Genomic DNA, 26,764 nt, shown 5'->3' on the forward strand with positions numbered 1-26,764 from the left:
AAGCTGGTGTAACTGTACCAACTCAGCCACCCTGACTAGGTGTCCTGGAAAAGGGACGGCTGGCTTACAGAAGTCCCTACCCAAGCTGCTGATGGCATCCCACTTACCAGTCCACAGACGCCTGAGATCCCACAACCACAGAGAAAGACAACAGCCATCAGGTGTAGGGACTCACCCCAGGAGATTCGTCCACCCTGGGCCAAAAGACTGACCTTAAGCTACCAGGGCGGCCCGGAGTTGATGTTTCTGACTTTTAAAATGTAGTCCAGGAGGGTGGGGTGGAATTAAGGGAAATTAAGGGAGGGCTCTGGCCCTCCTGAAGTTGGCCAGATCAAGTGAGAGAGTATTAACAGCTATATTTATTAAGAAGCAAGCCAGGAGCCCTGACAGAGACGGATGGGCCACCTGGGCTCCACGGCCATCAAGAGCCCGAGGAGTGAAACGTGATGAGTACCCAGCCCGGCGCTGCAGCTCCCAAAATATCGCCGGCTGCTGCTCACTGCAAACCTGGGGCCCGCAGGATCCTCTGACCCCGTGAAAGCAAAACCGGCGTCCAGCTGCTTGCTCCACCCTGGAGGTGTTAAGGAGCAGAATTCTCCCCTTAAAAGTTTCCAATGAGTCAAGGCTTTCTACTTCCCTCAGGCTTGTCAATAACATCTTAAGAAGGAGTAGACGACTCCTTCAGCCTCAAAGGAAAACCTTCCAAGGAAATACAGCTGCCGCTCGATGATCCAAGGACAGGAAAGTGTGTTTAAGGGGCAGCAGTGACCTGGGATGTGCTCTCCTGAGCAAGTAGTCATCAGACTCTCACTCCACTGGTTTAGTCGTTATAATCAGGCAGCTACAGATTCCTACGCTGGTGATCAGAAAACAAAACAACTCAAAACTACCCATTTAACTTGGTTTGCTTTAAAAACAAAATAGAATGAAACAAAACCAGCTAGCAGACAAGAAAAACCACGGGCAATAAAAAGCCTAACTTAGAAGGTAGAGGTTTTATTTCAAGTTATTCGACAGGCAGTCAGGAAGGGCTGCCATTTTTATCTGGGTCACTTGTCGGGAGCTTAGCTGGGAAATCAGACAGCTGCAGCCAAGGAGGACAGCCCCACTGGAAAGAGAAGAGGGCGAGGACAAGGCACAGGAGATTTCAGTACTCAGAGAGCTTTGTGAGTTTGAAGTTCTCCAGGCCAAACCAGAAAGGAGACGAAACCACAGCGGATCCTGCCGCGCACAGAGACAGGATATGGTTCCTCATACAGACACCCAGGTGGCCTAAAAGATCCTCCAATCCCAACTGCCCCCTCCCACACCAACCCCTGGCATCCCCCATAGGCCTTGTGGTAACCACTTGAAGGCTCACCGAATGCTGACACTAGCTGGAGGTGATGTCACATCAAGCTGCTGTTTGTTTGGTACGGACTGGCTTGTTTAACATATGAATGAGACCCAGGTCAGATACGTTTTGATGTGTCAGGGGACGAGCCCACCTGCCACCAAACACCACCTCCCTGTTAAATCTTCCTTGTCTCACTTGTAGGATAAAGTCCAGTTGTCAAGAGTCCAAGCCATTCATCTATTCACGTGGCAAATATTTGTTGAGCAGTGAGTATATGTGGTGGGTGGGCACTGCCAGTGAACCCTGAGCTGGCATTCAAACCCAGGGTTCAAGGCCCCCACCGTGACACCCGCTCTAATAGCCTGCCACCATGAACCCAGTAAGAGCACCGTCCTCCCAGCCCTCCAGGGCCCCTGCACTCCCCCGTGCTCCCTATCAGCGGCCTTGGAGCCCTCCACTGCACTCACCCAGCCCCACCCTTCATTCAGGGCAGCAGCCAGACTCCACCATCAAACTCTGCCCCGCCACCCCAGGAAACAGCTATCTGCCTCCTGCTCCTTTTCAATTCCCATGGAATGAACCAGCCACAACCACTGCTCCCGTGCTTTTGCTGCCAGGACACACTTTCAGGCCACACGCAATTAATAGAGGCTGGCGCCATATGCAATTCCTGGCTGCCTGGCAGGCCAACCTCCAATTCCAAAGGGCATAAAGAAGCATCAGCTGGAGATGGTGAATTAGTGTATCCAGACCTTGAATCCAGGCTAATTTAAGTCAATCTTTCACAAACATGAGGCTTTATTTTTAGTAAGCAGCTGCTTATAACACAGCTCACCACGCAGCGGTGGGTCCAGGGCCATCCTGGGGCCAAGAGCTGTGATCTACAGCTTTCCTGCAGTATCAGCCTGCTGTGTCAGATTACGGTTTATGTTTGCAAGGGCAGAATGTCTCTTCTCTCTTTGTATCCTCCACGGCACTCAGCACAGGATCCAGGGTTTCCAGTAAGGATTCCTAACCTTCCTTCTTTTCATTTTTCTTTATTACAAAGAAACAATGACGGAGCAACTAATGCGTTCTTTCCTCAGGGATTGCTCTGTCTCATAACTGACAACCCCCAATAATGCAAGAAACTCTTCTGAATGGGAAGAGACTTATATCATTTGAGCATATGGCTATGCCCTAGGTGTTCCAGACACTAACAGTGACATGCCCTAGAGCAGTAAGTCATTTCTTTTTAGGTCCTTGTGCCACAGCAAGGCAAGGTCCCCACCCCCCTACCCCCATACCTGAAATATTAGCAATACCAGAGGCAGGAAGGGAAGGACTATTAAATTAAAACCACCCTCAGCAACCGTGAATCCCAGACCATCCCCTGCGTCCTGCTGTGGCCCTTTCCCCATTGCCCAGGACTCCTGGGGGAAGAACTGGCCCCCCTGGGTGGAGACGCTGCTGACTGCCTGAGCCCTAAATGCCTACTCAGTCTTGAGGATCTGAAAGAGTTGAATATGACTATAAAAGGCAGTATTTTCAGGAAAACACAGCACCTCTATTTTCAGAAAGTGATATAACATTTAAAAATAATAATGAACAATGAGGTGATTAAAATCCCCAGAGACCTAAAATTATAATATGCATCTGGTAAAAGGGTGTATATTATATCCATAAAGGGATTGAAAGTGGTGAAATAAGTAGTTTTTGTTGTAATGGAAGCATTCCCAGTTCCTTGTGTTAAATTACATACATATTAAGATAGTTTGCTCAGTCTCGCCCTATGGAAATTAACCATTAATTAATTTAAAGCAAATAGAGTCATTTCACCATCTTGATCAATGTCTAACGTTTTCTTGGGACAATGAATATATGTGTTTCACAAACATCATGATGCCTTAAAACAGTTTCAAATATCAAGTATGGACAACTCTTAATAGGCGGCTATGGTACCATCTCCTGGGGCCTCTTTCTTCTAAGTGTAACACTGTAAAATGCAAATGGAATGCAGTCTAATTATCCAATATTCACATAGAAAACCTGTATATAAACCATAACTCTTCTCCCCATTGTAGAGAGCAAGTGTTCCACAAAACTCAGTAAGAAGCATGACCCCAGACTCTGGGGGCTACTAGCAAACAGGCGGTAAAGACACAGGCACAAGAATAGAGAAGCAATATCTAAAGAGAAAATGCCCAAAATGCCCATGAATAAAGTTTAGTTGGATAAATCTATTCTATTTAGAATCTCTAATGCCATTCAGAAGACACCAACTCAAAGGTAAGTGTTTTAATGAAATGGTAAATTCGAAGGAACTTTATGAGTTTCCTTTAGAGCAAATTTATGAAAGTTTTTGTTTTTCAGCTTTTCTAATCACATAGAAGGCCTGCACTTCTTTTGGTTCTAAGGGACTTAGAACCAAAAGAATTAGAAGATGCTTACAGGGCTGCTCACTGATTTCTATCAACCAACTCTGAATCAAGAGAGAAACAGTAAGGCTAGGACTGCTGTTTTGCGGGAGCGATCCCACGCTAGCATCTGCTCTGCCTCCTGCCCTCAATGGAAACCCGTTTTGGGGATGGTAGGTCGCATGCACTACGGGGGACTGGGTCTCACTCACATAGAGGGGTCTCTTCCCAGCTCTGCCAGGTCATTCAGGAGTGAGTAAGTTTTAGGAGACTCATTATTTCTTCAAACGCACAAGAGACTAACCTAGAAATCAGGAAGCCAATCATTTAAAAGTATCCTTTTCACAACAGGACATCTTCTCGGAGAATCATCATTCATTCATTTCTTCAACAAAACTCAAACAACGCCCGTGATATCTGGGCACTGGAAATACAGAGTGAATAGGAAACAGTGTGAGCTTTGAAGCGGCTCCCCCTCCAGGGTGGTCTTCCCAAAGTGTGGTCCTCAGAACTCGTGTCAGAACCCCCCAATCAGCTTGTCAAAATGCAGATTCCTAGGCCACACCCCAGACTCACTCTGAGGGTGGGAATCCAGGCAATTGTACTCTTACGAGCATCCCCCTGATTCTCTTGCAATAAAAGTTTGCGAAGCTTTAGTCTCTTAGGCAAGTCAGGCATGTACGCAAATTATTTCTATCCAGCATGTGCTTGGAGAAAAGACGAAAAAGTTGGGTGACTTCTGGAACAGTATTCTAATACCCTGATGTCCCTATTTCTGCCCTAAAGAAATGCTCCTAAAGAGTCAGAGCCCTTTTTTGTCTGACCTTCAAGGTGTCAGAGAGTCCTTGACATACCATCTTCCAGGCACCCGTTCCAGGCCACTCTCACTGATATGGTTCATGATATTCTACTATTTCTAAGAGTGTCGTTTATTTTAGATGTATTTCATAATGGCTGCTTCCTGCCGATACGTAAAGAAGGAGGAAGGGGGGAAAGTAAAATTGACTTTGCACCTACTATGTGCCAGCCACTGTGTTGGGCACTTAAACGTACTACTTCATTTGTTCTTACAAACATCACCCAAGTAGGACTCACCACTCCCGCTTAACAGATGAGCAAACTGTGGTTCAGGGAAACTAAGGAACTTGCCCAAGGCCGCACAACTAGTAAGTGGTGAAGTCAGGCTTCAGCCTCAGGACTGTCTGTCTCCAACTCCCCCTCCCCCTCCTCTGTCCACGTGGAGCACTGTCCTTGCATATCCTCAAAAATTACCGCCATGCAGGATTTGTGTAAGCAAACCTCACCTGTTGTGTACTGGTTGCTTTTAATGTCCCTCAAGGGGCCTATAGGCTCATCTCTTCCTGGTATGGAAACCACCCAGTTTGTGATTCTGACCTGCAGACGATGATGGTTGGTGAGCTGTTATCACCAAGGTCAGGACCTGATGCTGCACTCTGCTGAGCTGTAGCACACACCTGCTGCTTAGCTGTAATCTTCCTGCGCTGGGACTGGCAGGCACCCACAGGCAGGCCCCGATGGGTGCTACCAACTCTGAGAGCTCTCCAGCGTTGAGCTTCTGCCATAGGCATACTGCATCCCTTACCAAACTGTCATTACTTTGAGGACAGAACTACGTTTATCCCTTTTTGTAACTGCTCTCCTTGGTACATCCCTGACACCTTGTAGGCTGCTCCAGAATATCAGCTTCCTGAAGAGAGGGACCCCCCCCCTTTTTTCATCATTGTAACCCCAGAGCTCAACACAATGCTCCACTTTCAAATAATGTATGTGGAGTAGATCCCTCACCTTGAAGTCAGAACAAGCGTATTCAAATGTAATCAGAAATCTACACTAGCTCTTTTTCCTAGTAATTCAATTTAATTTTTAAAAGACTTTTCAGAGATTTCTCTATGCTTCAATGTTTTGTTAGGTGATGCAGGATGTCTGAACCCCACTTGATTATTTCAGTGCGATTCTATGAGATTGATTATCTTGGTGGCTAAAGAACTGGGCTGAGCCCACCACTGCCCGGTGCCAAGACAGGGTTCCAGTGAGCAGTGCAGGGGTCCAGGTGACAGGCTAAGAATAAACAAGGAACCCAGGATTTAAACCCGCTATGGGGGAGAAATATACAGGGGGTCCCTGACCTTAAAGGGACTTAACTCTCTGGTGGGGAAAACTAGACCTTCCTACACATTAGGTGAAGGTGTGAACTAAGGGAACAAGAGGGGTGAGGGCAGGTGGGCAATTCTTAAATCCTAAACTGAGATCCTGCAGTTGTGATGGGAAGGAGCAACTTTTTTCCCCCACATTTATTATTTTTTTAAAATTAATTTTTATTGGAGTATAGTTGCTTTACAATGGTGTGTTAGTTTCTGCTGTACAGCAAAGTTAATCAGCTCTACATATACATATATCCCCTCCTTTTTGTGAAGGAGCAACTTTGAAATCATCAAGCAGAAGCAAAATTGATATCCTAAGAGTTTAGGGTTCCCTGAATAGGAAACTTGGCTTTTATTACTTCTTTTTTTTTTTTTTTTTTTTTAATTTTAAATGTTTTGAGATGCCTGGTTTATTTTTTGTGTAAAGAACTCTGCTTCAGTCTTTTTTGGGGGGGTTGTTTGTTTTTGTGGTACGCGGGCCTCTCACTGTCGTGGCCTCTCCCGTTGCGGAGCACAGGCTCCGGACGCGCAGGCTCAGCGGCCATGGCTCACGAGCCCAGCCGCTTCGCGGCACGTGAGATCCTCCCGGACCGGGGCACGAACCCGCGTCCCCCGCATCGGCAGGCAGATTCTCAACCACTGCGCCACCAGGGAAGCCCGGCTTTTATTACTTCTGAATCTCCTCCTCACCCCTAGTGAGACACTAAAACACACAGAAGGCGTTTCATGAATGCTTTGCTAGCAAGAGGACTGCCTCACAGCAGTTAATAAGAAATCCCAGGCAAGCCATTATTAGAAGGAGCAGGACTTCGGAGATAAAGTCTCAGCCTTGTAAACTGTAATGTGGCAACAACTTTGGAAGTGCAGCTGCTCCAGCCCCATCCATTGAATTAAACTGAGTTCTGGGGAGCAGGAAGGGGACCTCTGAGGGAACTGCTCTCAGTAACCCATAAACAGGCACCAGTTAGTGCTTCTACCTTAAATTAGAGCTTAGAAACAAAGAAGCCAAGCCAAGCCTGAGTGATGGGCCAGCAAACTTTAAATATCTAATTAAAGATCACAAGTGTCTTCCAAGAGTGAGGACTTGGTTGTTTTTTCTCCTCAAGCCTGTCAGCCTGAACATACCTTAAAACAAATAAATTTGGGTTTTGTAATATTGAGTTTTGTTCATGCATTTTTCTCCACCAACACACAAAAAATTGCAGTTTCCAAAGGTAGAATCAGCCAAATATTTACAGCTACACCATTTTTGGACTTCAGAATAATACTGTTGAGCAGAACAGATTTTTCTAACACCATTTTGCCAGAAGTACTGGACACAAACAAAAACACTCTCAGAGAAACACTGTCTTTTCCTATTACCTGAAATTCACTCCTTTTTTCCCCATTTAAAAACAATTGAAGTATAGTTGATTTACAACGTCAGGCGTACAGCAAAGTGACTCAGTTATACTATACATATATGTGTGTGTATATGCTTTTTCAGGTACTTTTCCACTATAGGTTATTACAAGGCATTGAATATAGTTCCCTGTGCTGTACAGTAAGTCCTTGTTGTTTATCTATTTTGTATATAGTCATGTGTATCTGTTAATCCCAAATTCCTAATTGATCCCTACCTGACCTCTTCCCCCTTGGTTACCATAAGTGTGTTTTCAATGTTTTTGAGTCTATTTCTGTTCTGCAAATAAGTTCATTTGTATCCTTTTTTTAGATTCCACATATAAGTGATATCATATTTGTCCTTCTCTGACTTACTTCACTTAGTATGATAATCTCTAGGTCCATCCATGTTGCTGCAAATGGCCTTATTTCATTCTTTTTATGGCTGAGTAATATTCCATCGTATACACGTACCACATCTTCTTTATCCATTCATCTGTCGATGGACATTTAGGTGGCTTCCATGTCTTGCCTAGTGTAAATAGTTCTGCTATGAACATTGGAGTAGATGTATCTTTTCGAATTAGAGTTTTCATCTTTTCCAAAACTCACTCCTTCTTCCTCATTCATTGCAGTCTCTCTCTTATCCCGTGAGCAAAATACGGCGATGAGCACACTCAACCTGTCTGCCGCCTCTGCTCACGGAGGATGCGGGGCTGCGCTGGCCGACGGGAGTCCAGGCTCGGAAGGAACATGCGATCACAGCTCCACTAAAGGTGGCTGACGGCAGGAGATGGGCTAGAAGTGAAAGGTGTTGAGCTGCCTAACCCTGACCTGGAACCATGAGGCGGTCCTGAGCTGTGCGTTGTGGTTGTATATATGAAACATGCTAAAGTTAAGACTGCCCCTCAAGTGTCTGCATCTGCCTCTTCTTCTTCCCTCCTCTCCCCGTCCTCCTCCTCTGGTATAAGACACCAGCTCTGGCTTGAAGTGGGAGCTCAGAGCTCCAACCACGGCCATCAGCCCGGGCGCTCATCCTACCGCTGGATGTCCTGCATTCTCAATTCTGAAGAGCCTGGCATGGAAAATGAGTCCACTGTCAGCTTCACCGATGAGTCCGGACTTCGAGCTATAGCCACATCAATGCCCAAATTATTGACTTTTGTTTAGGCTGATGCCAGGCCCTCAGTGAAAAAGTTTACTCTAATGTGGTTTTCTCAGTCCATACTTACTACTTCAGTTTAATTAAATTTTTGAGGACAAAGCGGGAAGAGAAAAACCAAAGTAAAAGGTGAGGTCTGCTCTGGACCCTAGAGATCAGAAGCCTTTTTCCTTCCTGAGAGGGAGCCCCCAGACCACTATGTAGACCCCTCACTCTGAGCCCACAAGGCTTTCCTAACTTAAGGAGCAGCTTTCCCATGGAATCAGAACTGTACCCCTTAAAGATACAGTCCCTGGACAGGACCAGCAGTTCAAGTTCCTTCCCAAGTCAGCAATAACCCAGCTCCCATGCAGAACAATCCATCCCATCCAATCATGAAAGCTTCCGAGAACTGAAAATTACCATATGCCCAATTGATGAATATTCCTGCACCACTCACCCCTCTCACCGCGCCCAATCTGACAATAAGGAAGTGGGGGAAAGTCATGCCCAGAAAGGGCCCCAAAGTATAACCCTATGTACCACTGCCAGTAGGTGAACAGGTGCAACTGATTTCCTCTAGCAAAGGTCCTGGTCACCCACCCTTAATATAAACCTTGGAAACGGATCCACCTCCAATCGGGACGCAGCTATCAGTACAGTATTCACCTCCTACTTCCAAATTCCGATTCCCATCCATCACTACGCATGCGAACAAACTGGTTAGTATCATAACTAGTCTGAAAACGCTCACTATCCTGTTGGATGATTTTACTTTCTAGAGCCAATGTCTACAATAAAAGCCCACTTGGAATCCTAAAAGGAAACTAATATTAACTGAATGTCAATTTTGTACTAAACATTACCATGGGTGTTATATGCCTTAATTCCCCCAACAATCATATGAGGTAAATGTTATTTCTCCCATTTTTACAACTAAGAGAACATAGCTCAGAAAGGTTAGGTGACTTATCTAAAGTCACACAAGTGGTTAGTGGCAAAACTAACTAGGGTTTGAATCCAGGTCTGACTCCAAAGTTGATTCCCTTTCCAGCAAACACTGTTTGCCAGAGCCAAAAAGAAGAATCATGCAAGAACAAAACATTGTGAGAGCTTGCATTATTGTTTAGCAAATATTCATCTCCCTCCCCACCTCAGTGTGAGTGAAGTAGATGTCCTCATCTGCTTGATGTGGGACTTGGTCGTGTCATTTGCTTTGGCCAACAGACTGTTAGTGGGTGTGACATGAGCAGAGGCCTTAAGTAGGGCTGCACGGCTTGGCTTGGCTCTTGTGCTTATTGCTCATGCTGACTGCCACAACAGAAGTATATCCTGGAGAGCACTAGTTAAAGGAGGACACGTCCCTCCTCAATTAATCAATCTGCAGTTGACCTGCAGACCTGTGATCAAGAAATAATGGCGAAAGTATTACTAATTTGATGAAAACTATAAACCAGCAGGTCCAAGAAGCTCAATGAACCCCAAGTACAAGACACAGCTGTCAGGATTGGAGGGGAGACTCAGTGGCAGGCTTTGTTCTTGAAAAGAAATGTTGAGAAGCTTCAGGAGGCAAAAGGAAGAAACAGAAGGGAGGAGCCAGGAAGGATGTGTCACTCTTTCCTCTTCCAGTGGCTCAGCAGCAGCTATTAAAATATCACCTTTTCTCCACACCCTCTCCAGCATTTATTGTTTCTAGATTTTTTTTTCTTTCTTTTTTTTTTTTGCAGTACACGGGCCTCTCACTGTTTTGGCCTCTCCTGTTGCGGAGCACAGGCTCCGGACGCGCAGGCTCCGCGGCCATGGCTCACGGGCCCAGCCGCCCCGCGGCACGTGGGATCTTTCCGGACCGGGGCACGAACCCATGTCCCCTGCATCGGCAGGCGGACTCTCAACCACTGCACCACCAGTGAAGCCGAAGTTTCTAGATTTTTTTTTTTTTTTTTTTTTTTTTTTAGTTTCTAGATTTTTTGATGATGGCCATTCTGACTGGTGTGAGATGATATCTCATTGTAGTTTTGATTTGCATTTCTCTAATGATTAATGATGTTGAGTATTCTTTCATGTGTTTGTTGGCAATCTGTATATCTTCTTTGGAGAAATGTCTATTTAGGTCTTCTGCCCATTTTTAGATTGGGTTGTTTGTTTTTTTGTTATTGAGCTGCATGAGTTGCTACTAGAGAATGGACTTGAGGATATGGGGAGGGGGAAGGGTAAGCTGTGATGAAGTGAGAGAGTGGAATGGACATATATACACTACTAAATATAGGGTGAACAGCTAGTGGGAAGTAGCCGCATGGCACAGGGAGATCAGCTCAGTGCTTTGTGACCACCTAGAGGGGTGGGATAGGGAGGGTGGGAGGGAGGGAGATGCAAGAGGGAAGAGATATGGGAACATGTGTATATGTATAACTGATTCACTTTGTTGTAAAGCAGAAACTAACACACCATTGTAAAGCAATTATACTCCAATAAAGATGTTAAAATATATATATATATATATCACCTAATGGGGACTTCCCTGGTGGTCCAGCAGTTAAGACTCCACACTCCCAATGCAGGGGACAGAGTCTGATCCCTGGTCATGGAACTAAATCCTGCACGCATGTTGCAACTGAAAGATTCTCACGTGCCACGACTAAAAAGATCCTGCATGCCACAACTAAAGATCCCGCAGGCCACAACTAAGACCCGGCACAGCCAAATAAATAAATAAATATTTTTTTTAAAAAAAATCACACCTAATGAAGAGTATGCGAGGAGGATGGTGGGAGGGAGTAAAGAGAGGAGCCGAATTTTCATCCAGACTAGCACGGAAAAACCAGACACAGTGCCAGGCACACAGAGGAGCCCAGAGGGCAAGGAAAAGAGAAGGGTAACCCCCCTCCCCTAATAGTTCTCTGAAAACCAGGGGAAGGTCTTTGGACAGCACCTGGCCACAGAGTCAGAGGTGGGAGGCAATTTACTCTTGATTCCTGAGGTGGGCAGGCACCACCATATGCACAAGTGCTCAGCGGGGTTGACGCAGCAGGTGCCATGAAGTTTAGTCCTCCTCCTGTCCTCTCTCTAAATATTCCTGACAGCCAAAGAAAACTGCCCATGAACTCTTAGGAAGTCATGTAGAAAAAAATTTTAATGTAATGCACTATTTAATGTACCACCCTAAGTAGCACATATTGCCTGTGTCAAAACACTGGAAAAGCTTTCTATCACCCAAAAAGAGCAGTTCTGGGAAAGTGAGCAAACAGGAAAAAATTCAATCTGGGGGGGAAATTCTTCCAACTACATATAAGAATCCAAAGCAAGAATAAAGAAATGATTGTACACGACATATCTATTGCTGTCTTTGCAAGGAAGCAAGAAACAAGACAAAATTGTTCTCAGCCTACAACTACTTTTTGCTATCTGAGGGGAAGAGAATGATGTAAGGATCTGCCTCAAAATATGAGGCCTAAAAGTTCGTTAAAATTCAGACATAATTAACTTATTTGTAGATACTATTACAATTCATTTATCAAACCCATTACAAGAAATACAGCTTCCTACAAATATCTATTTATCAACAAGTATCACACATCAAAATTAAATGAAATAAGAACCTGTAGCTATGCATTTATCTAATTTATCCAGTCTCCACTAATCTGAGTTGGAGTACTCCAAAGGACTACGGAAACTTCAGAGAATAATTATAGCCTTTTAAATCTTGAATTGATAATGGGAAGAAATGCAATATAATTGGTCCAAATATTTAAAGACTTTTTAATACATTGGCAAGGAAAGCTGCAGTAAGCAAACTGCTGATATAACTCTATATTTTTTTTAAAAAAAAATCTTTATTGGAGTATAATTGCTTTACAATGGTGTGTTAGTTTCTGCTTTATAACAAAGCGAATCAGCTATACATTTACATATATCCCCATATCTCCTCCCTCTTGCATCTCCCTCCCACCTTCCCTATCCCACCCCTCTAGGTGGTCACAAAGTACCGAGCTGATCTCCCTGTGCTATGCGGCTGCTTCCCACTAGCTATCTATTTTACATTTGGTAGTGTATATATGTCAATACTACTCTCTCACTTCATCCCAGCTTACCATTCCCCCTTCCCATGTCCTCAAGTCCATTCTCCATTCTCTACATCTGCGTTATTATTCCTGTCCTGCCCCTAGGTACCTCATAACCATTTTTTTCTTTTTTAGATTCCATATATATGTGTTAGCATATGGTATTTGTTTTTCTCCTTCTGACTTACTTCACTCTGTATAACAGACTCTAGGTCTACCCACCACACTACATATAACTCAATTTCATTTCTTTTTATGGCTGAGAAATATTCCATTGTATATATTGCCACATCTTCTTTATCCATTCATCTGTCGATGGACACTTAGGTTGCTTCCATGTCCTGGATATTGTATATAGAGCTGCAGTGAACATTGTGGTTCATGACTCTTTTTGAATTATGGTTTTCTCAGGGTATATGCCCAGTAGTGGGAATGCTGGGTTGTATGGTACTTCTATTTTTAGTTTCTTAAGGAAACTCCATACTGTTCTCCATAGTGGCTGTATCAATTTACTTTCCCACTAACAGTGCAAAAGGGTTCCCTTTTCTCCACACCCTCTCCAGCATTTATTGTTTGTAGATTTTTTGATGATGGCCATTCTGACCGGTGTGAGTTGATGCCTCACTGTAGTTTTGATTTCCATTTCTCTAATGATTAGTGATGCTGAATATTCTTTCATGTGTTTGTTGGCTGTCTGTATATCTTCTTTGGAGAAATGTCTATTTAGGTCTTCTGTCAATTTTTGGATTGGGTTGTTTGTTTTTTTGATACTGAGCTGCATGAACTGCTTGTAAATTTTGGAGATTAGTCCTTTGTCAGTTGCTTCATTTGCAAATATTTTCTTCCATTCTGAGGGTTGTCTTTTCATCTTGTTTATGGTTTCCTTTGCTGTGCAAAAGCCTTTGTTTCATTAGGTCCCATTTGTTTATTTTTGTTTTTATTTCCATTTCTCTAGGAGGTGGGCCAAAAAGGATCTTGCTGTGATTTATGTCCTAGAGTGTTCTGCCTATGTTTTCCTCTAAGAGTTTGACAGAGTCTGGCCTTACATTTAGGTCTTTAATCCATTTTGAGTTTATTTTTGTGTATGGTGTTAGGGGGTGTTCTGATTTCATTCTTTTACATGTAGCTGTCCAGTTTTCCCAGCACCACTTATTGAAGAGGCTGTCTTTTCTCCATTGTATAGTCTTGCCTCCTTTATCAAAGGTAAGGTGACCATAGGTGTGTGGGGTTATCTCTGGGCTTTCTAACCTGTTCCACTGATCTATATTTCTGTTTTTGTGCCTGTACCATACTGTCTTGATTACTGTAGCTTTCTAGTAGAGTCTTAAGTCAGAGAGCCTGATTCCTCCAGCTCCGTTTTTCTTTCTCAAGATTGCTTTGGCTACTCAGGGTCTTTTGTGTTTCCATACAAATTGTGAAATTTTTTGTTCTAGTTCTGTGAAAAATGCCATTGGTTGTTTGATAGGGATTCCATTGTATCTGGAGATTGCTTTGGGTAGTAGAGTCATTTTCACAATGTTGATTCTTCCAATCCAGGAACATGGTATATCTCTCCATCTGTTTGCATCATCTTTAATTTCTTTCATCAGTGTCTTATAGTTTTCTGTGTACAGGTCTTTTGTCTCCAGAGGTAGGTTTATTCCTAGATATTTTATTCTTTTTGTTGCCATGGTAAATGGGAGGGTTTCCTTAATTTCTCTTTCAGATTTTTCATCATTGGTATACAGGAATGCAAGAGATTTCTGTGCATTTTTTGTATCCTGCTACTTTACCAAATTCATTGAGTAGCTCTAGTAGTTTTCTGGTAGCATCTTTAGGACTCCCTATGTATAGTATCATGTCATCTGCAAACAGTGACAGCTTTACTTCTTCTTTTCCGATTTGGATTCCTTTTATTTCTTTTTCTTCTCTGACTGCTGTGGCTAAAACTTCCAAAACTATGTTGAATAAGAGTGGTGAGAGTGGGCAGCCTTGTCTTGTTCCTGATCTTAGTGGAAATGGTTTCAGTTTTTCACCATGAGAACGATATTGGCTGTGGGTTTGTCATATATGGCCTTTATTATGTTGAGGAAAGTTCCCTCTATGCCTACTTTCTGCAGGGTTTTAATCATAAATGGGTGTTGAATGTTGTCGAAAGATTTTTCTGGATCTATTGAGATGACCATACGGTTTTTCTCCTTCACTTTGTTAATATGCTGTATCTCATTGATTGATTTGCGTATATTGAAGAATCCTTGCAGTCCTGGGATAAACCCCACTTGATCATGGTGTATGATCCTTTTAATGTGCTGTTGGATTCTGTTTGCTGGTATTTTGTTGAGGATTTTTACATCTAGTTTCATCAGTGATATTGGCCTGTAGTTTTCTTTCTTTGTGATATCTTGCTCCCAAAGTGCACCACCTCAATTTGGGATGATTCGTTGTCTATTCAGGTTTTCCACAGATGCAGGTACATCAGGTTGATTGTGGAGATTTAATCCACTGCTCCTGAGGCTGCTGGGTGAAATTTCCCTTTCTCTTCTTTGTTCGCACAACTCCCGGGGTTCAGCTTTGGATCTGGCGCCATCTCTGTGTGTAGGTCGCCGGAGGGCGTCTGTTCTTCTCTCAGACAGGACGGGGTTAAAGGAGCCGCTGATTCGGGAGCTCTGGCACACTCAGGCCTCGGGAGGGAGGGGTATGGAATGCAGGGCGAGCCTGCAGCCGTAGCGGCCGGCATGAGGTTGCACCAGCCTGAGGCGCGCCGTGCGTTCTCCCGGGAATTTGTCCCTGGTTCACGGGACCCTGGCGGTGGCGGGCTGCACGGGCTCCCGGGAGGGGAGGTGTGGACAGTGACCTGTGTTCGCACACAGGCCTCTTGGTGGCGGCAGCAGCAGCCTTAGCGTCTCATGCCTGTCTCTGGTGTCCACGCTGATAGCCGCGGCTTGGCCCATCTCTGGAGCTCATTTAGGCGGTGCTCTGAATCCCCTCTCCTCGCGCACCCCGAAACAGTGGTCTCTTGCCTCTTCGGCAGCTCCAGACTTTTCCCCGGACTCCCTCCCGGCTAGCCCCTTCAGGCTGTGTTCACTCAGCCAATCCCAGTCCTCTCCCGGCTTCCCACCGAAGCACGAGCCTCAGCTCCCAGCCCCCGCCCGCCCCCGGCGGGTGAGCAGACGAGCCACTCGGGCTGGTGAGTGCCGGTCGGCACTGCTCCCCTGTGCGGGAATCTCTCCGCTTTGCCCTCTGCACCCCTGTTGCTGCGCTGTCCTCCGTGGCTCTGAAGCTTCCCCCAACCCCCGGCCACCCGCAGTTTCCGCCCACGAAGGGGCTTCCTACTTCTGTGGAAACCTTTTCTCCTTCACAGCTCTCTCCCACTGGAGCAGGTCCCGTCCCTATTCTTTCGTCTCTGTTTTTCCTTTTTTCTTTTGCCCTACCCAGGTACGTGGGGAGTTTCCTGCCTTTTGGGAGGTCTGAGGCCTTCTGTCAGCGTTTGGTAGGTGTTCTGTAGGAGTTGTTCCACGTGTAGATGTATTTCTGATGTATTTGTGGGGAAGAAGGCAAGATCTCCAGGTCTCACTCCTCTGCCATCTTGAAGGTCTCCTCATAACTCAATCTTTTATTTGCTTTCAAATTATATCACTGGACCTACCCAAATCTATACTAATAAACAGGGTAGGGGAGGAGTGGAGAAAAGAAAAAAGAGAAAGGAAGAAAGGAAAATGTATTGGGGACAAAAAATAAAAAGCTTTAAAAGCCAGTGTATATTATGAGAAAAAGCATGTGTTGAATAAGACAGCACAGAAACCGAAAATATATGTGCTCACCACTTAGAATATTCAGTTCAGCAATGCACAAAATGAAGGTTTATTCGGATAACATCAAATCCATTTTTCACATCTACAGTAAATATACAGGGCAGATAGAAAAACAAATTGAATGTCAAAAGGTCACTACCAGGGCTTCCCTGGTGGCACAGTGGTTGACAATATCCCTGCCAATGCAGGGGACACAGGTTCGAGCCCTGGTCTGGGAAGATCCCACATGCTGTGGAGCAACTGGGCCCATGAGCCACAACTACTGAGCCTGCGCGTCTGGAGCCTATGCTCCGCAACAAGAGAGGCCGTGATAGTGAGAGGCCCACACACCGCGATGAAGAGTAGCCCCCACTTGCCGCAACTATAGAGAGCCCTCGCACAGAAACGAAGACCCAACACAGCCAAAAATAAATTAATTATTTTTAAATTAAATACACAGTTTATTTTTAAAAAAAAAAAAAAGGTCATTACCAATCAAGAGTAGAATGCGACCGGGCAATGAAGCAGAGTAGATAGTCCAGGGCAAGCCCATCACATACAGAAATGTAACATTGATATATTGCAAAGGAATCCACATACATCAGTGGAGAAAGAAAGGTTAATAAGTGAATGGTGTGAATATCTTTTTTGGTGGTGTATTTCTTTCTGTACTTTAGACTTCTGAGGGGGACAGATTTCTAGTAGTGAAAATGCCAGATCAACATGATTAAACATTTGGGGATAATCTCTCACACTGAATTGCTTTCCAAAAAAAGTTTTAAGACAATATAAGTCACATCAGCAGTGTATATGGAATACCCATTTCACTGAACCTGAATTAGCATAAAAATAATATCTCACTGTTTCCGGCTGAATTTGCTTTGATAAAGAAATTAATGTCAATTAGTAGTGAACAGTAGTGAAACTGAACTTTTTTTTTTTTTTCGGTACGCGGGCCTCTCACTGCTGTGGCCTCTCCCATTGTGGAGCACAGGCTCCGGACGCGCAGGTTCAGTGGCCATGGCTCACGGGCCCAGCCGCTCCGCGGCATGTGGGATCTTGCCAGACCGGGGCACGAACCCTTGTCCCCTGCATCGGCAGGCGGACCCCCAACCACTGCACCACCAGGGAAGCCCAGAAATTGAACATTTTTGTATTTAACTTCTTTTGCCCATTTATCTGTTGGGGTCTGCCGACTTGGTTCAGAAAGGCAAGAGGGAGAGCCTCACAAACTATCACCCAGAGAAAACTTACTTGCAGGAACCACTCTCAGTAACAGCAAAGAAGAGTGCCTTTAGCCATGAAGCATAGCCCCTTCCCCACACCATCTCCCATATGAACCACCACAGATACACACCTTGTGTCCTTTCAGTGGTGAATAATAAAGAAGAAGCCAGCACACAGCATCCAAAGAAGAACATAAGAAAAAAAAGAGGGAAAGAGCAGCAAAATTATCAAGAGATGAATAACACTCACTAAAAACGTTATCAGGGAATACATGAATATTATGATCCAATATTTCACTATGAATTTAAAAATATATATGAAGCCATCATCTCCTTGAAGGAAGAAAACAAAGCAGACATGCAAAAACTCAATAATGTGATGGCAAGATAACAGGAAGAGATGAAATATGAAAAAGTCAGGAAAGAAGAAAAAAACTCACAGAAATTAAGATGAAAATGGTGAGAAATCAACAAAGAAAATATACGCTGGACCTCACTATAAGAAACTAGACAAGGTGAACACAAGCAGAAATAAAGTATTCTAAAACATTAGAGAGAAAATAATAGGAGACAGTCAAAGGAGAGCTATCATACTTTACACATAAAGTGAGTCACCAAAGAAGAAAACCAGCCTGGCACAATGGTTAAGAAAATGAAGTGTTTGACTTCATGTCAATGAAGTGAATGTGAATGTAGACAAGTTTCTTAACCTCTTTCTTTTTGGTTTCCCCATCATTAAAATGAGGATAATGTTAGTACCTACTCCATAGGGCTGTTAGGAAGTTTAAGTGGGTTAAAATTTGATAAGAGGCTGGAACAGATGCCTGGCATATTCCAAGCAATGTCCAAGTGTTTGTTAAAGTTAAAAATAGTAATAAATAAAACAATGGAGCAGAAGAAGTATTTTAAAGTATAATTCAAGGAAACTTGCCTGAAATAGAAGTCTTAGATATTCATGTTAAAGGGCACACTACATACCAGGGAATATCAACCACAGCAGCCAACGCTGAGACATAGCCTAGGACTTAATGGATTTAAAGATTAAAAAACAGAATCCTTTGGAGCAAAATGGCTGAATAAGATATCCCTTGATCATATCCCTGCCTCAACAACAATAATTTGGCATCCACCCACGGACAAAAGTGCCTTCATAGGAGCTTTGGGATCCAGGTAGGAGATTGTGAAGTCCAAGACCAAGGAGAGGTGTTTTGAGAAGGCAGGTCTACCCCATGCTGCTGACTTACCACAACCATGCTCCCCGCTACAGAAGCAGAAACAGCTCTGTGCCCCTGAGGACTTGACTACAGCCCTGCTTGGCTTGGTCCTGTCTCCAGCACCATATGCCAAAGGACCCAGGAGGAGCCATGCTCACCCGAGCATCAGGTAATAGACATACAGCCCTCGGTCCCAGCTGTGGACTCTGAATTGGCCCGTGAACCAGTTCCAGCCCCTCTTGGCCACAGTCTGGGAGTCCCTGGGGGTAAGCCCCCAAACTCAATCAGACTGTAGATTCTGAATAGGCCCTGTAATTGGGCTCCAGCCCACCCCAGCCACTGTCCACAGTCTTGCTGGCACAGGGATCCTGCAGAAGACATACCTGTCTATACCCCCAGAGATCCAGAAAGGGCCCCATACTTGCTTCTAACCCCCTCACAGCCTCTGTCTGCCAGCAGTCCTTAGGGTCCAGGGCCCCAGTGGGAGACACTCCAGTCTGAACCCCCGGAAGGGCCCTGTACTGGGCTCCAACCTCCACACAGCTTCAGTCCACCAGCAGACCTGCCAGCAAGGGACCCAGTAGTACACACTACTGTCTGTGCTCCAAGAGACTCTGAAAAGGACAATATACTCAGTTCCAGGCCCTCCCAGCCTCAGTCCACACCACTGAGCCCAACCTGCCCAGGGACCTGGTAGGAGACATACACATCTGTGCCTCCAGGGCCAGGTCTGCAGACCTCAAACATGGTTACAGAATCTCAAACAACCCTGCGGCCCCATTCCAGCCCCTATCAGCCATGGTCCAGGGCCAGTCCTGCCCACCTAGGGGTCCATACAGTGACCAGGCATCAGTCCTCCCAGGGATCTAGTGGGAGCCATACCCCCTGCACACCTAGTAATAGACCTGATGTCTAAGGACCCAACTATGGAACCTAAAGAGGATGCTTATCCCAGAACACCCTACTGAACAAGGTACTGGAGGCAGTCCCATTCACCCAGAGACCAGACAGGATCCACACCTGTCCCAGCCCCTGATAACAAGCCTGCCAACTGAAGATCCCACTACAGACCCAGCAACAGCCATATAACTGGGTCTAACCCAGCACAACTGAGATTTCAGAGGTAGTCCATCAGCCCAGGGAACAGACAGGAGGTTTTTACCTATGGAAACCAGCCTGTAAAGACTGAAAGAAGTGTATGCTTCTTCAAATGTACAGATACCAATGCAAGGCTACATGAATCATTAAGAATCAGGCAAAGATGACACCATCAAAGGAATTAATAAAGCTCCAGTAACTGACCCCAAAGAAAAGGAGACTTACAGATTACTTGAAAAAGAATTCAAAATAATCATCTTAAAGAAACTCAGTGAAATGCAAGAACACAGATAACTAAACAAAATCAGGAAAACAATGCAGGAACAAAATGAGTTTAATAAAGAAATAGAAACCATAAAAAAGAACCAAAACAGAAATCCTGAACCTGAAGAATACAATGTCAGAACTGAAAAATTCAATAGAGAGCCTCAACAACAGACTTGATCATGAAGCAGAATCAGAAAACTTAAGACAGATCATTTGAAATTAGCCGATTAGAAGAACAGAAAGGAAAAAGACTGAAAAAGAGTGAAGAAAACCTATATGAATCATGGGACACCTTTAAGCAAATGAATATTCACAACATAGGAGTCCCAGAAGAAAAAGACAGAAAGGGGCAGAAAGATTATTTAAAGAAATAATAGCTGAAAACTTCCCAAATCTAGAAAGAGATATGGACATCTAAGTAGAAGAATTTCAAAGGACCCCAAGGACCCTAAGCAAGACCAACCCAAAGAAGATCACTCTGAGACACACTATCATCAAAATGTAAAAATTCAAAGACAAAGAGGAAAGCAGCAAGAGAAAAATGACTTATCATGAACAAGGGAACCCCATAAGGCTATCAGCAGATTTCTCTGCAGAAAGTCTGCAGGCCATGAGGGAATGAGATGATATGAAATATTCAAAGTGCTAAAAGTAAAAAAACTGCCAACCAAGAAAACTACACCCAGAAAAACTGTCCTTCAGAAATGAAGGGGAGATAAAGAATTTCACAGACAAACAAAAGCTAAGGAAGTTCATCATCACTACATCTACCTTCCAGAAATGCTAAAGGGAGTAACAACTTAAAAATACATAAAAGTATAAAACTCACTGGTAAAGGTAATTATATAGTTCAATTCAGAATACCCAAATGCTGTAATCATGGTGTGTAAATCACTTTTATCTCTAGCACAGAAGTTAAACAATAATATTAAAAACAACTATAATAAGCTACAATAATAAATAAGCTACAATATGTATAAGCTATAATTATACACAATATATAAGCTACAATAATTTGTTAATGGATGCACAAGATAAAAAGATCAATAGCATAAAATGTGGGGAGGAGAGAGTAAAAGAGTAGTGGTTTTGTATGCAATTGAAAGTAAGTTGTTATCAGCTTAAAATAGACTGTTATATCTACAAGATGTTTTATGTAAGCCTTGTGGTAGCCACACATATACAAAAAATACAACAAAAACCTTTAGTAGTTACACAAAAAATAAAGGAATTAAAGCATACCACTACAAAAAATAAATCACAAAGGAAGACAGTAAGAGAAGAAGAAAGGAACAAAATAACTTAAAAAGTCATAAAATAACATAATGGTAATAGTAAGTCCTTATCTATCAATAGTTACATTAAATGTAAATGGACTAAATTCTCTGATCAAAAGACACGAGTGGCTGAATGAGATTAAAAAAACATCCAACAACATGCTGCCTATAGGAGACTCACTTTTGCTTTAAGGACACACATAGGTTGAAAGTGAAGGGATGAAAAAAGATGTTCCATGCAAATGGTAACCAAAGGAGAGCAGAAGTGGCTATATGTATATCAGATAAAATAGCCTTTCAATCAAAACTAGTCACAAGAGACAAAGAAGGTCGCTATATAAAAAGGGACCAAGTGATAAAGGGAACAAGTCATTAAGAGGATATAACAATTGTAGGTATATATGCACCCAACATTGAAGCACCTAAACATTTTAAGCAAATATTAATAGAACTGAAGGGAGAAATAGATAACAATGTAATAATAGTAGGGAACTTCAACACCCCACATTCAACAATGGTTACATCACCCAGACAGAAAGTAAACAAGGAAACACTGTACTTGAACTATTCCTTAGACCAAACGGACCTGAGACACATACAGAATATACCACCAACAGCACCAGAATTCACATTCTTCTCAATTGCATCTGAAACATTCTCCAGGATAGATCATATATTAAGTCACAACATAAGCCTTAGCAAATGTAAGGAAACTGAAATCATACCAAGTATCTTTTCCAACCATAATAGTATGAAACTAGAAATTAATCAAAGGAGGAAAATGGAAAATTCACAAATGTGTGGAAATTAACACACTCCTGAACAACAAATGAGTCAAAGAAGACATCAAAAGAGAAATCAGAAAATATCTTGAAACAAATAGAAATGGAAACACAGAACAAAAATATATCAAAACTTATGGAGTGCAGCAAAAGCCATTCTAAGAGGGAAGTGTATAGCAACAGCACCTACATTTAAAAGATAAAAAGAAAGATCACAGAAAAATGACCTAACTTGACACCTCAAGGAACTAAAGAACTAAATGAGTCCAAAGATGGCAGAAGTAACAAAGATCAGTGCAGAAATAAATGAAATATAGATGGGGAAAACAATAGAAAAGATCAACAAAACTAAGATGGTATTTTGAAAAGATAAAATTGACAAACCTTTAGCTAGACTAAGAAAAAAGAGCAAAGACTCAGTGATCATGTGTTGCCTGTGCCCTGGTCATTGATAGTGCAGGGAGAGGAGTTACTGAAAGACATTTTTCCATGTTTGAAGGGCCCAGTTGTCCCTTCCAAACCCTGGATCTTTCACACACTATCTTTTTTCTCCTGCCGTTCCCTTCAGAGCTCAGGCCTTTGCTGCCCCCTCTGTGATATGGTGACCAGGCTAGCGCCCAGATTGCAGGGGTTCACTTTGTCTTTGAAGTTAAGGAGTCTCTTGGCAGAAACCAGTCAATACATCTATATTTGGATCTCACACTGGAATGAGTTCAGATCGGTTCGGTGGGAGGTAGAAGCCCTGTGACAGTGCCTTTGCTTAGTAGACTTCACAGATGCAACATGGTGCCCCCAAGAGGCATGTCTGGTTCCCAGATAACAGGTCAGCCTTAGACCTGGAGATTGTGGAGGAAGTCCCATGAGTCAGTGACCTTGGAGTGACTTGGGATCTGGGATTGCTGGTATTTCTCCCCAAGATTCCTATTGTTCTTGGACACCAGTGGGGAAGAAAATGGACAGTGAGGTCTTCACGTGAAGAGCTCCCTGCTGCCTGCTCAGAGCATCACAGGGGAACTGTTCACTCAGCATGAGAGATCGGGGCAAAGCGCTGGGACTGCGGGCTTGGCGTCCCCTTTATCTGGCTCTGAGTCCTTACAGTAGTGCCCTTGGAGGGCCAGGGAAGGCTGGCCCTGGTCCCTCTGCTGTGCCTGGGTGACTTCAATAACCAAGAGTTTTCTTCTTGAGTTGGCAGCTGGTCATCATCATCATTTTCTCTCCATCCATCCATTCAATAAACCATATGGACACCCCCTCCCGAAAAGAGAGCAAAGACTCAAATAAAATTAGAAATGAAATCTAAATATGACACAATAGAAATACAAAGGATCATAACAGACTATTATAAATAATCACATGCCAACAAATTGGATAACCTAAAAGAATGGATAAATTCCTAGAAATATAGAAAGTACCAACACTGAATCATGAAGAAAAAGAAAATCTGGGCCAGGTGCCTGGAGGCATGTTGGCTGGGCCTTTGGCGGGCTTTTCAGGGATAAGGATGGCTATGGCCAGTGATTTCTGCCTACGCTACTATGTAGGGCACAAGGGCAGGTTTGGACACGAGTTTCTGGAGTTTGAGTTTTGGATGGACAGAAAACTTAGATATGCCAACAACAGCAATTATAAAAATGATGTCATGATCAGAAGGGAGGCTTATGTACACAAGAGTGTAATGGAAGAACTGAAGAGAATTACTGATGACAGTAAATTACAAAAGAAGATGATGCTTTGTGGCCTCCCTCTGACAGGGCTAGCCAGCAGGAGCTTGAAATTGTAATTGGAGATGAACACATTTCTTTTACCACATCAAAAATAGGTTCTCTTATTGATGTTAATCACTCAAAGGATCCTGAAGGCCTTTGAGTATTTTACTATTTGGTACAGGACCTGAAATGTTCAGTTTTTAGTCTTACTGGATTACATTTCAAGATTAAACCAATCTAAATTGTAAAAAAAAAAAAAAAAAGAAAATGTGAACAGATTAAGAATTAATACCAATCCTCCTCAAGCTCTTCCAAAAAACTGAAAAAGAGGGAGCACTGCCAAGCTCATTTTATGAGGCCAGCACTGCCCTTATACCAAAGCCAAATAATGACACTACAAGAAAAGTTTACTATAGACTAATATTACTAATGAATATGTAAGCAAAAATTCTCAACAAAATACTAGCAAACCAAATTCAACATCAACATCACATTAAAAGGTTCATACACCATGATCAAGTAGGATTTATCCCTGGGATGCAAAGATTGTTCAACATACACAAATTAATAAATGTGATACACCAAATCATGATTCTCTCAATAGATGTAGAAAAAGCATTTCACAAAATTCAACATTCTTTCATGATAAATGAACACAAAGTGAACTCTCAAGAAATTGGGTACAGAAGGAACATACCTCAACATAATAAAAACCATATATGACAAACTCACAGCTAACATACTCAGTGGTGAAAGGTTGAAAGCTTTCCCACTATGATCAGGAACAAAGAAAAGAGTTTCCAATCTCACTACTCCCATTCAGCATAGTACTGGAAGTCCTAGCAAGAGCAATCAGGCAAGAAAAATAAATAAATACATCCAAATCAGACAGGCAGAAGAAAAATAGTCTCTGTTTGCAGATAATATGATCTTAAAAACTCCACCAAAAAACCTGTTAGAACTAATAAACAAATTCAGTAAAGTTGCAGGATACAAAATCAACAGGCAAAAATCAATTGTGTTTCTATATACTAACAACAAATTATCTGAAAAAGATATAAAGAAAACAATTACTTATAATAGCATCAAAAATAATAAAATACTTAGAAATAAATTTAACCAAGATGTTGAAAGATCTGTACACTGATAAATTATAAGACATTGATAAAATAAATTGATGAAGACACAAATAAATGGAAAAATATCTGTTTGTGAATTAGAATAATTAATATTGTTAAATGTCTATATTATCCAAAGCCATCTATAGATTCAAGGCAATTCCTATTAAAATTCCAAAGGGGGCTTCCCTGGTGGCACAGTGGTTAAAAATCTGCCTGCCAATGCAGGTGACAGGGGTTCAAGCCCTGGTCCGGGAAGATCCCACATGCCGTGGAACAACTAAGCCTGTGCGCCACAACTACTGAGCCTGCGCTCTAGAGCCCATGAGCCACAACTACTGAGCCCGTGTGCCACAACTACTGAAGCCCGCGCACCTAGAGCCTGTGGTCCCAACAAGAGAAGCCACCACAATGAGAAGCCCATGCAGTGCAATGAAGAGTAGCCCCCACTCGCTGCAACTAGAGAAAGCCGGTGAGTAGCAACGAAGACCCAACACAGCCAAAAATTAAATAAATTAACTAATTAATTAATTTTTTAAAATTCCAAAGGCATTTTTCACAGAAATAGAAAAAACAATCCTAAAATTCATATGGAACCACATAAGACCCTGAATATCCAAAGCAATCCTGGGAAATAAGAACAAAGCTGGAGGCATCATGATTCCTGATTTCAAGCTCTATTACAACACAATAGTAATCAAAACAATATGGTACTGGCATAAAAGTGACACACAGACCAATGGAACTGAATAAAGAACCCAGAAATAAACCCATGCATATACAGTCAATTAATACCTGACAAGGGAGCCAAGAATCCTCAACAGAAAAATTATAGTCTCTTCAATAAATGGTGTTGGAAAAACTGAATATGCACATGCAGAAGAGTGAAATTGGACCCCTATATTATACCACTCACCAGATTAACTTGAAACAGATTAAAGACTTAAACATAAAACTTGAAACTGTAAAATACTAGAAGAAAACATAAGGGAAAAGCTCCTTGATACTGGATTTGGCAACAATTTTTTTGGATATGACGCCAATAGAGCAAGCAACAAAAGCAAAAATAAACAAGTGGGGCTACATCAAACTAAAAATCTTCTGCACAACAAAAGAAACAATCAGCAAAACAAAAGGCAACTTACAGAATGGAAGTAAATATTTACAAAACATCTATCGTAGAGGAAGTTAATATGCAAAATATATAAGGAACTCATACAACTTAGTAGCAAAATACAAACAATCCAATTAAAATGGACAAAGGATTTGAATAGATATTTTTCCAGAAAAGACATACAAATGGCCAACAGATACATGGGAAGGTGCTCAACATCACTAATTACCAGGGAAATGCAAAAGATATACACACGCATATATATATATTCCTAACAACCCATAAGGTAAACATCATTATCCCCATTCATAAATAAGAAAGCTAAAGCTCAGATTAGTTAAGTACCTTAACCACGATCACACAGCTAAGTGACAAATCCAAACCCAGGCCTGACTCCAAAGCCCAGGCTCTTGATTTTACTGCATTTTTGTTCATTGAACATAGGACAGTGCCTTATTCCTCTCTGTCTCCTCATCATTTAACACAACTAATAGCATAATATAATATAATATAATAATAATAATCTATTATTCCCATTTTACAGATGAGGAAAGGAAGCAGAAAGGTTAAATGACTTTCCCAAAGTTACACAGCTACTTAATCGACGGGGCAGCTAGCATGGCTCTAGAGCAGCGCTATCCAATACTAATTCAATAGTAGGTGAACCACATGTAAAATTTCCAATTTTCTAGTAGCCAAATCTTAGAAAAAACTTA

At 42.7% G+C, this 26,764-nt stretch overlaps 1 protein-coding gene, 1 non-coding gene and 1 pseudogene across 2 annotated transcripts in view; 2 read left to right on the top strand and 1 right to left on the bottom strand.

Moving 5' to 3' along the window:
- VWA3B (von Willebrand factor A domain containing 3B) overlaps positions 1 to 26,764 on the bottom strand; it is a 173,392-nt gene that overhangs the window by 106,028 nt on the left and 40,600 nt on the right.
- On the top strand, positions 22,526 to 22,648 carry LOC131766063 (small nucleolar RNA SNORA71). Its single transcript, XR_009338365.1, has one exon. It is a non-coding gene; the product is annotated as a small nucleolar RNA SNORA71 (small nucleolar RNA).
- Positions 23,612 to 24,057, top strand: LOC131765078 (protein mago nashi homolog 2 pseudogene; annotated as a pseudogene).

The sequence above is a fragment of the Kogia breviceps genome, chromosome 11, assembly GCF_026419965.1.
Source record: "Kogia breviceps isolate mKogBre1 chromosome 11, mKogBre1 haplotype 1, whole genome shotgun sequence".
NCBI lineage: Eukaryota > Metazoa > Chordata > Mammalia > Artiodactyla > Physeteridae > Kogia > Kogia breviceps.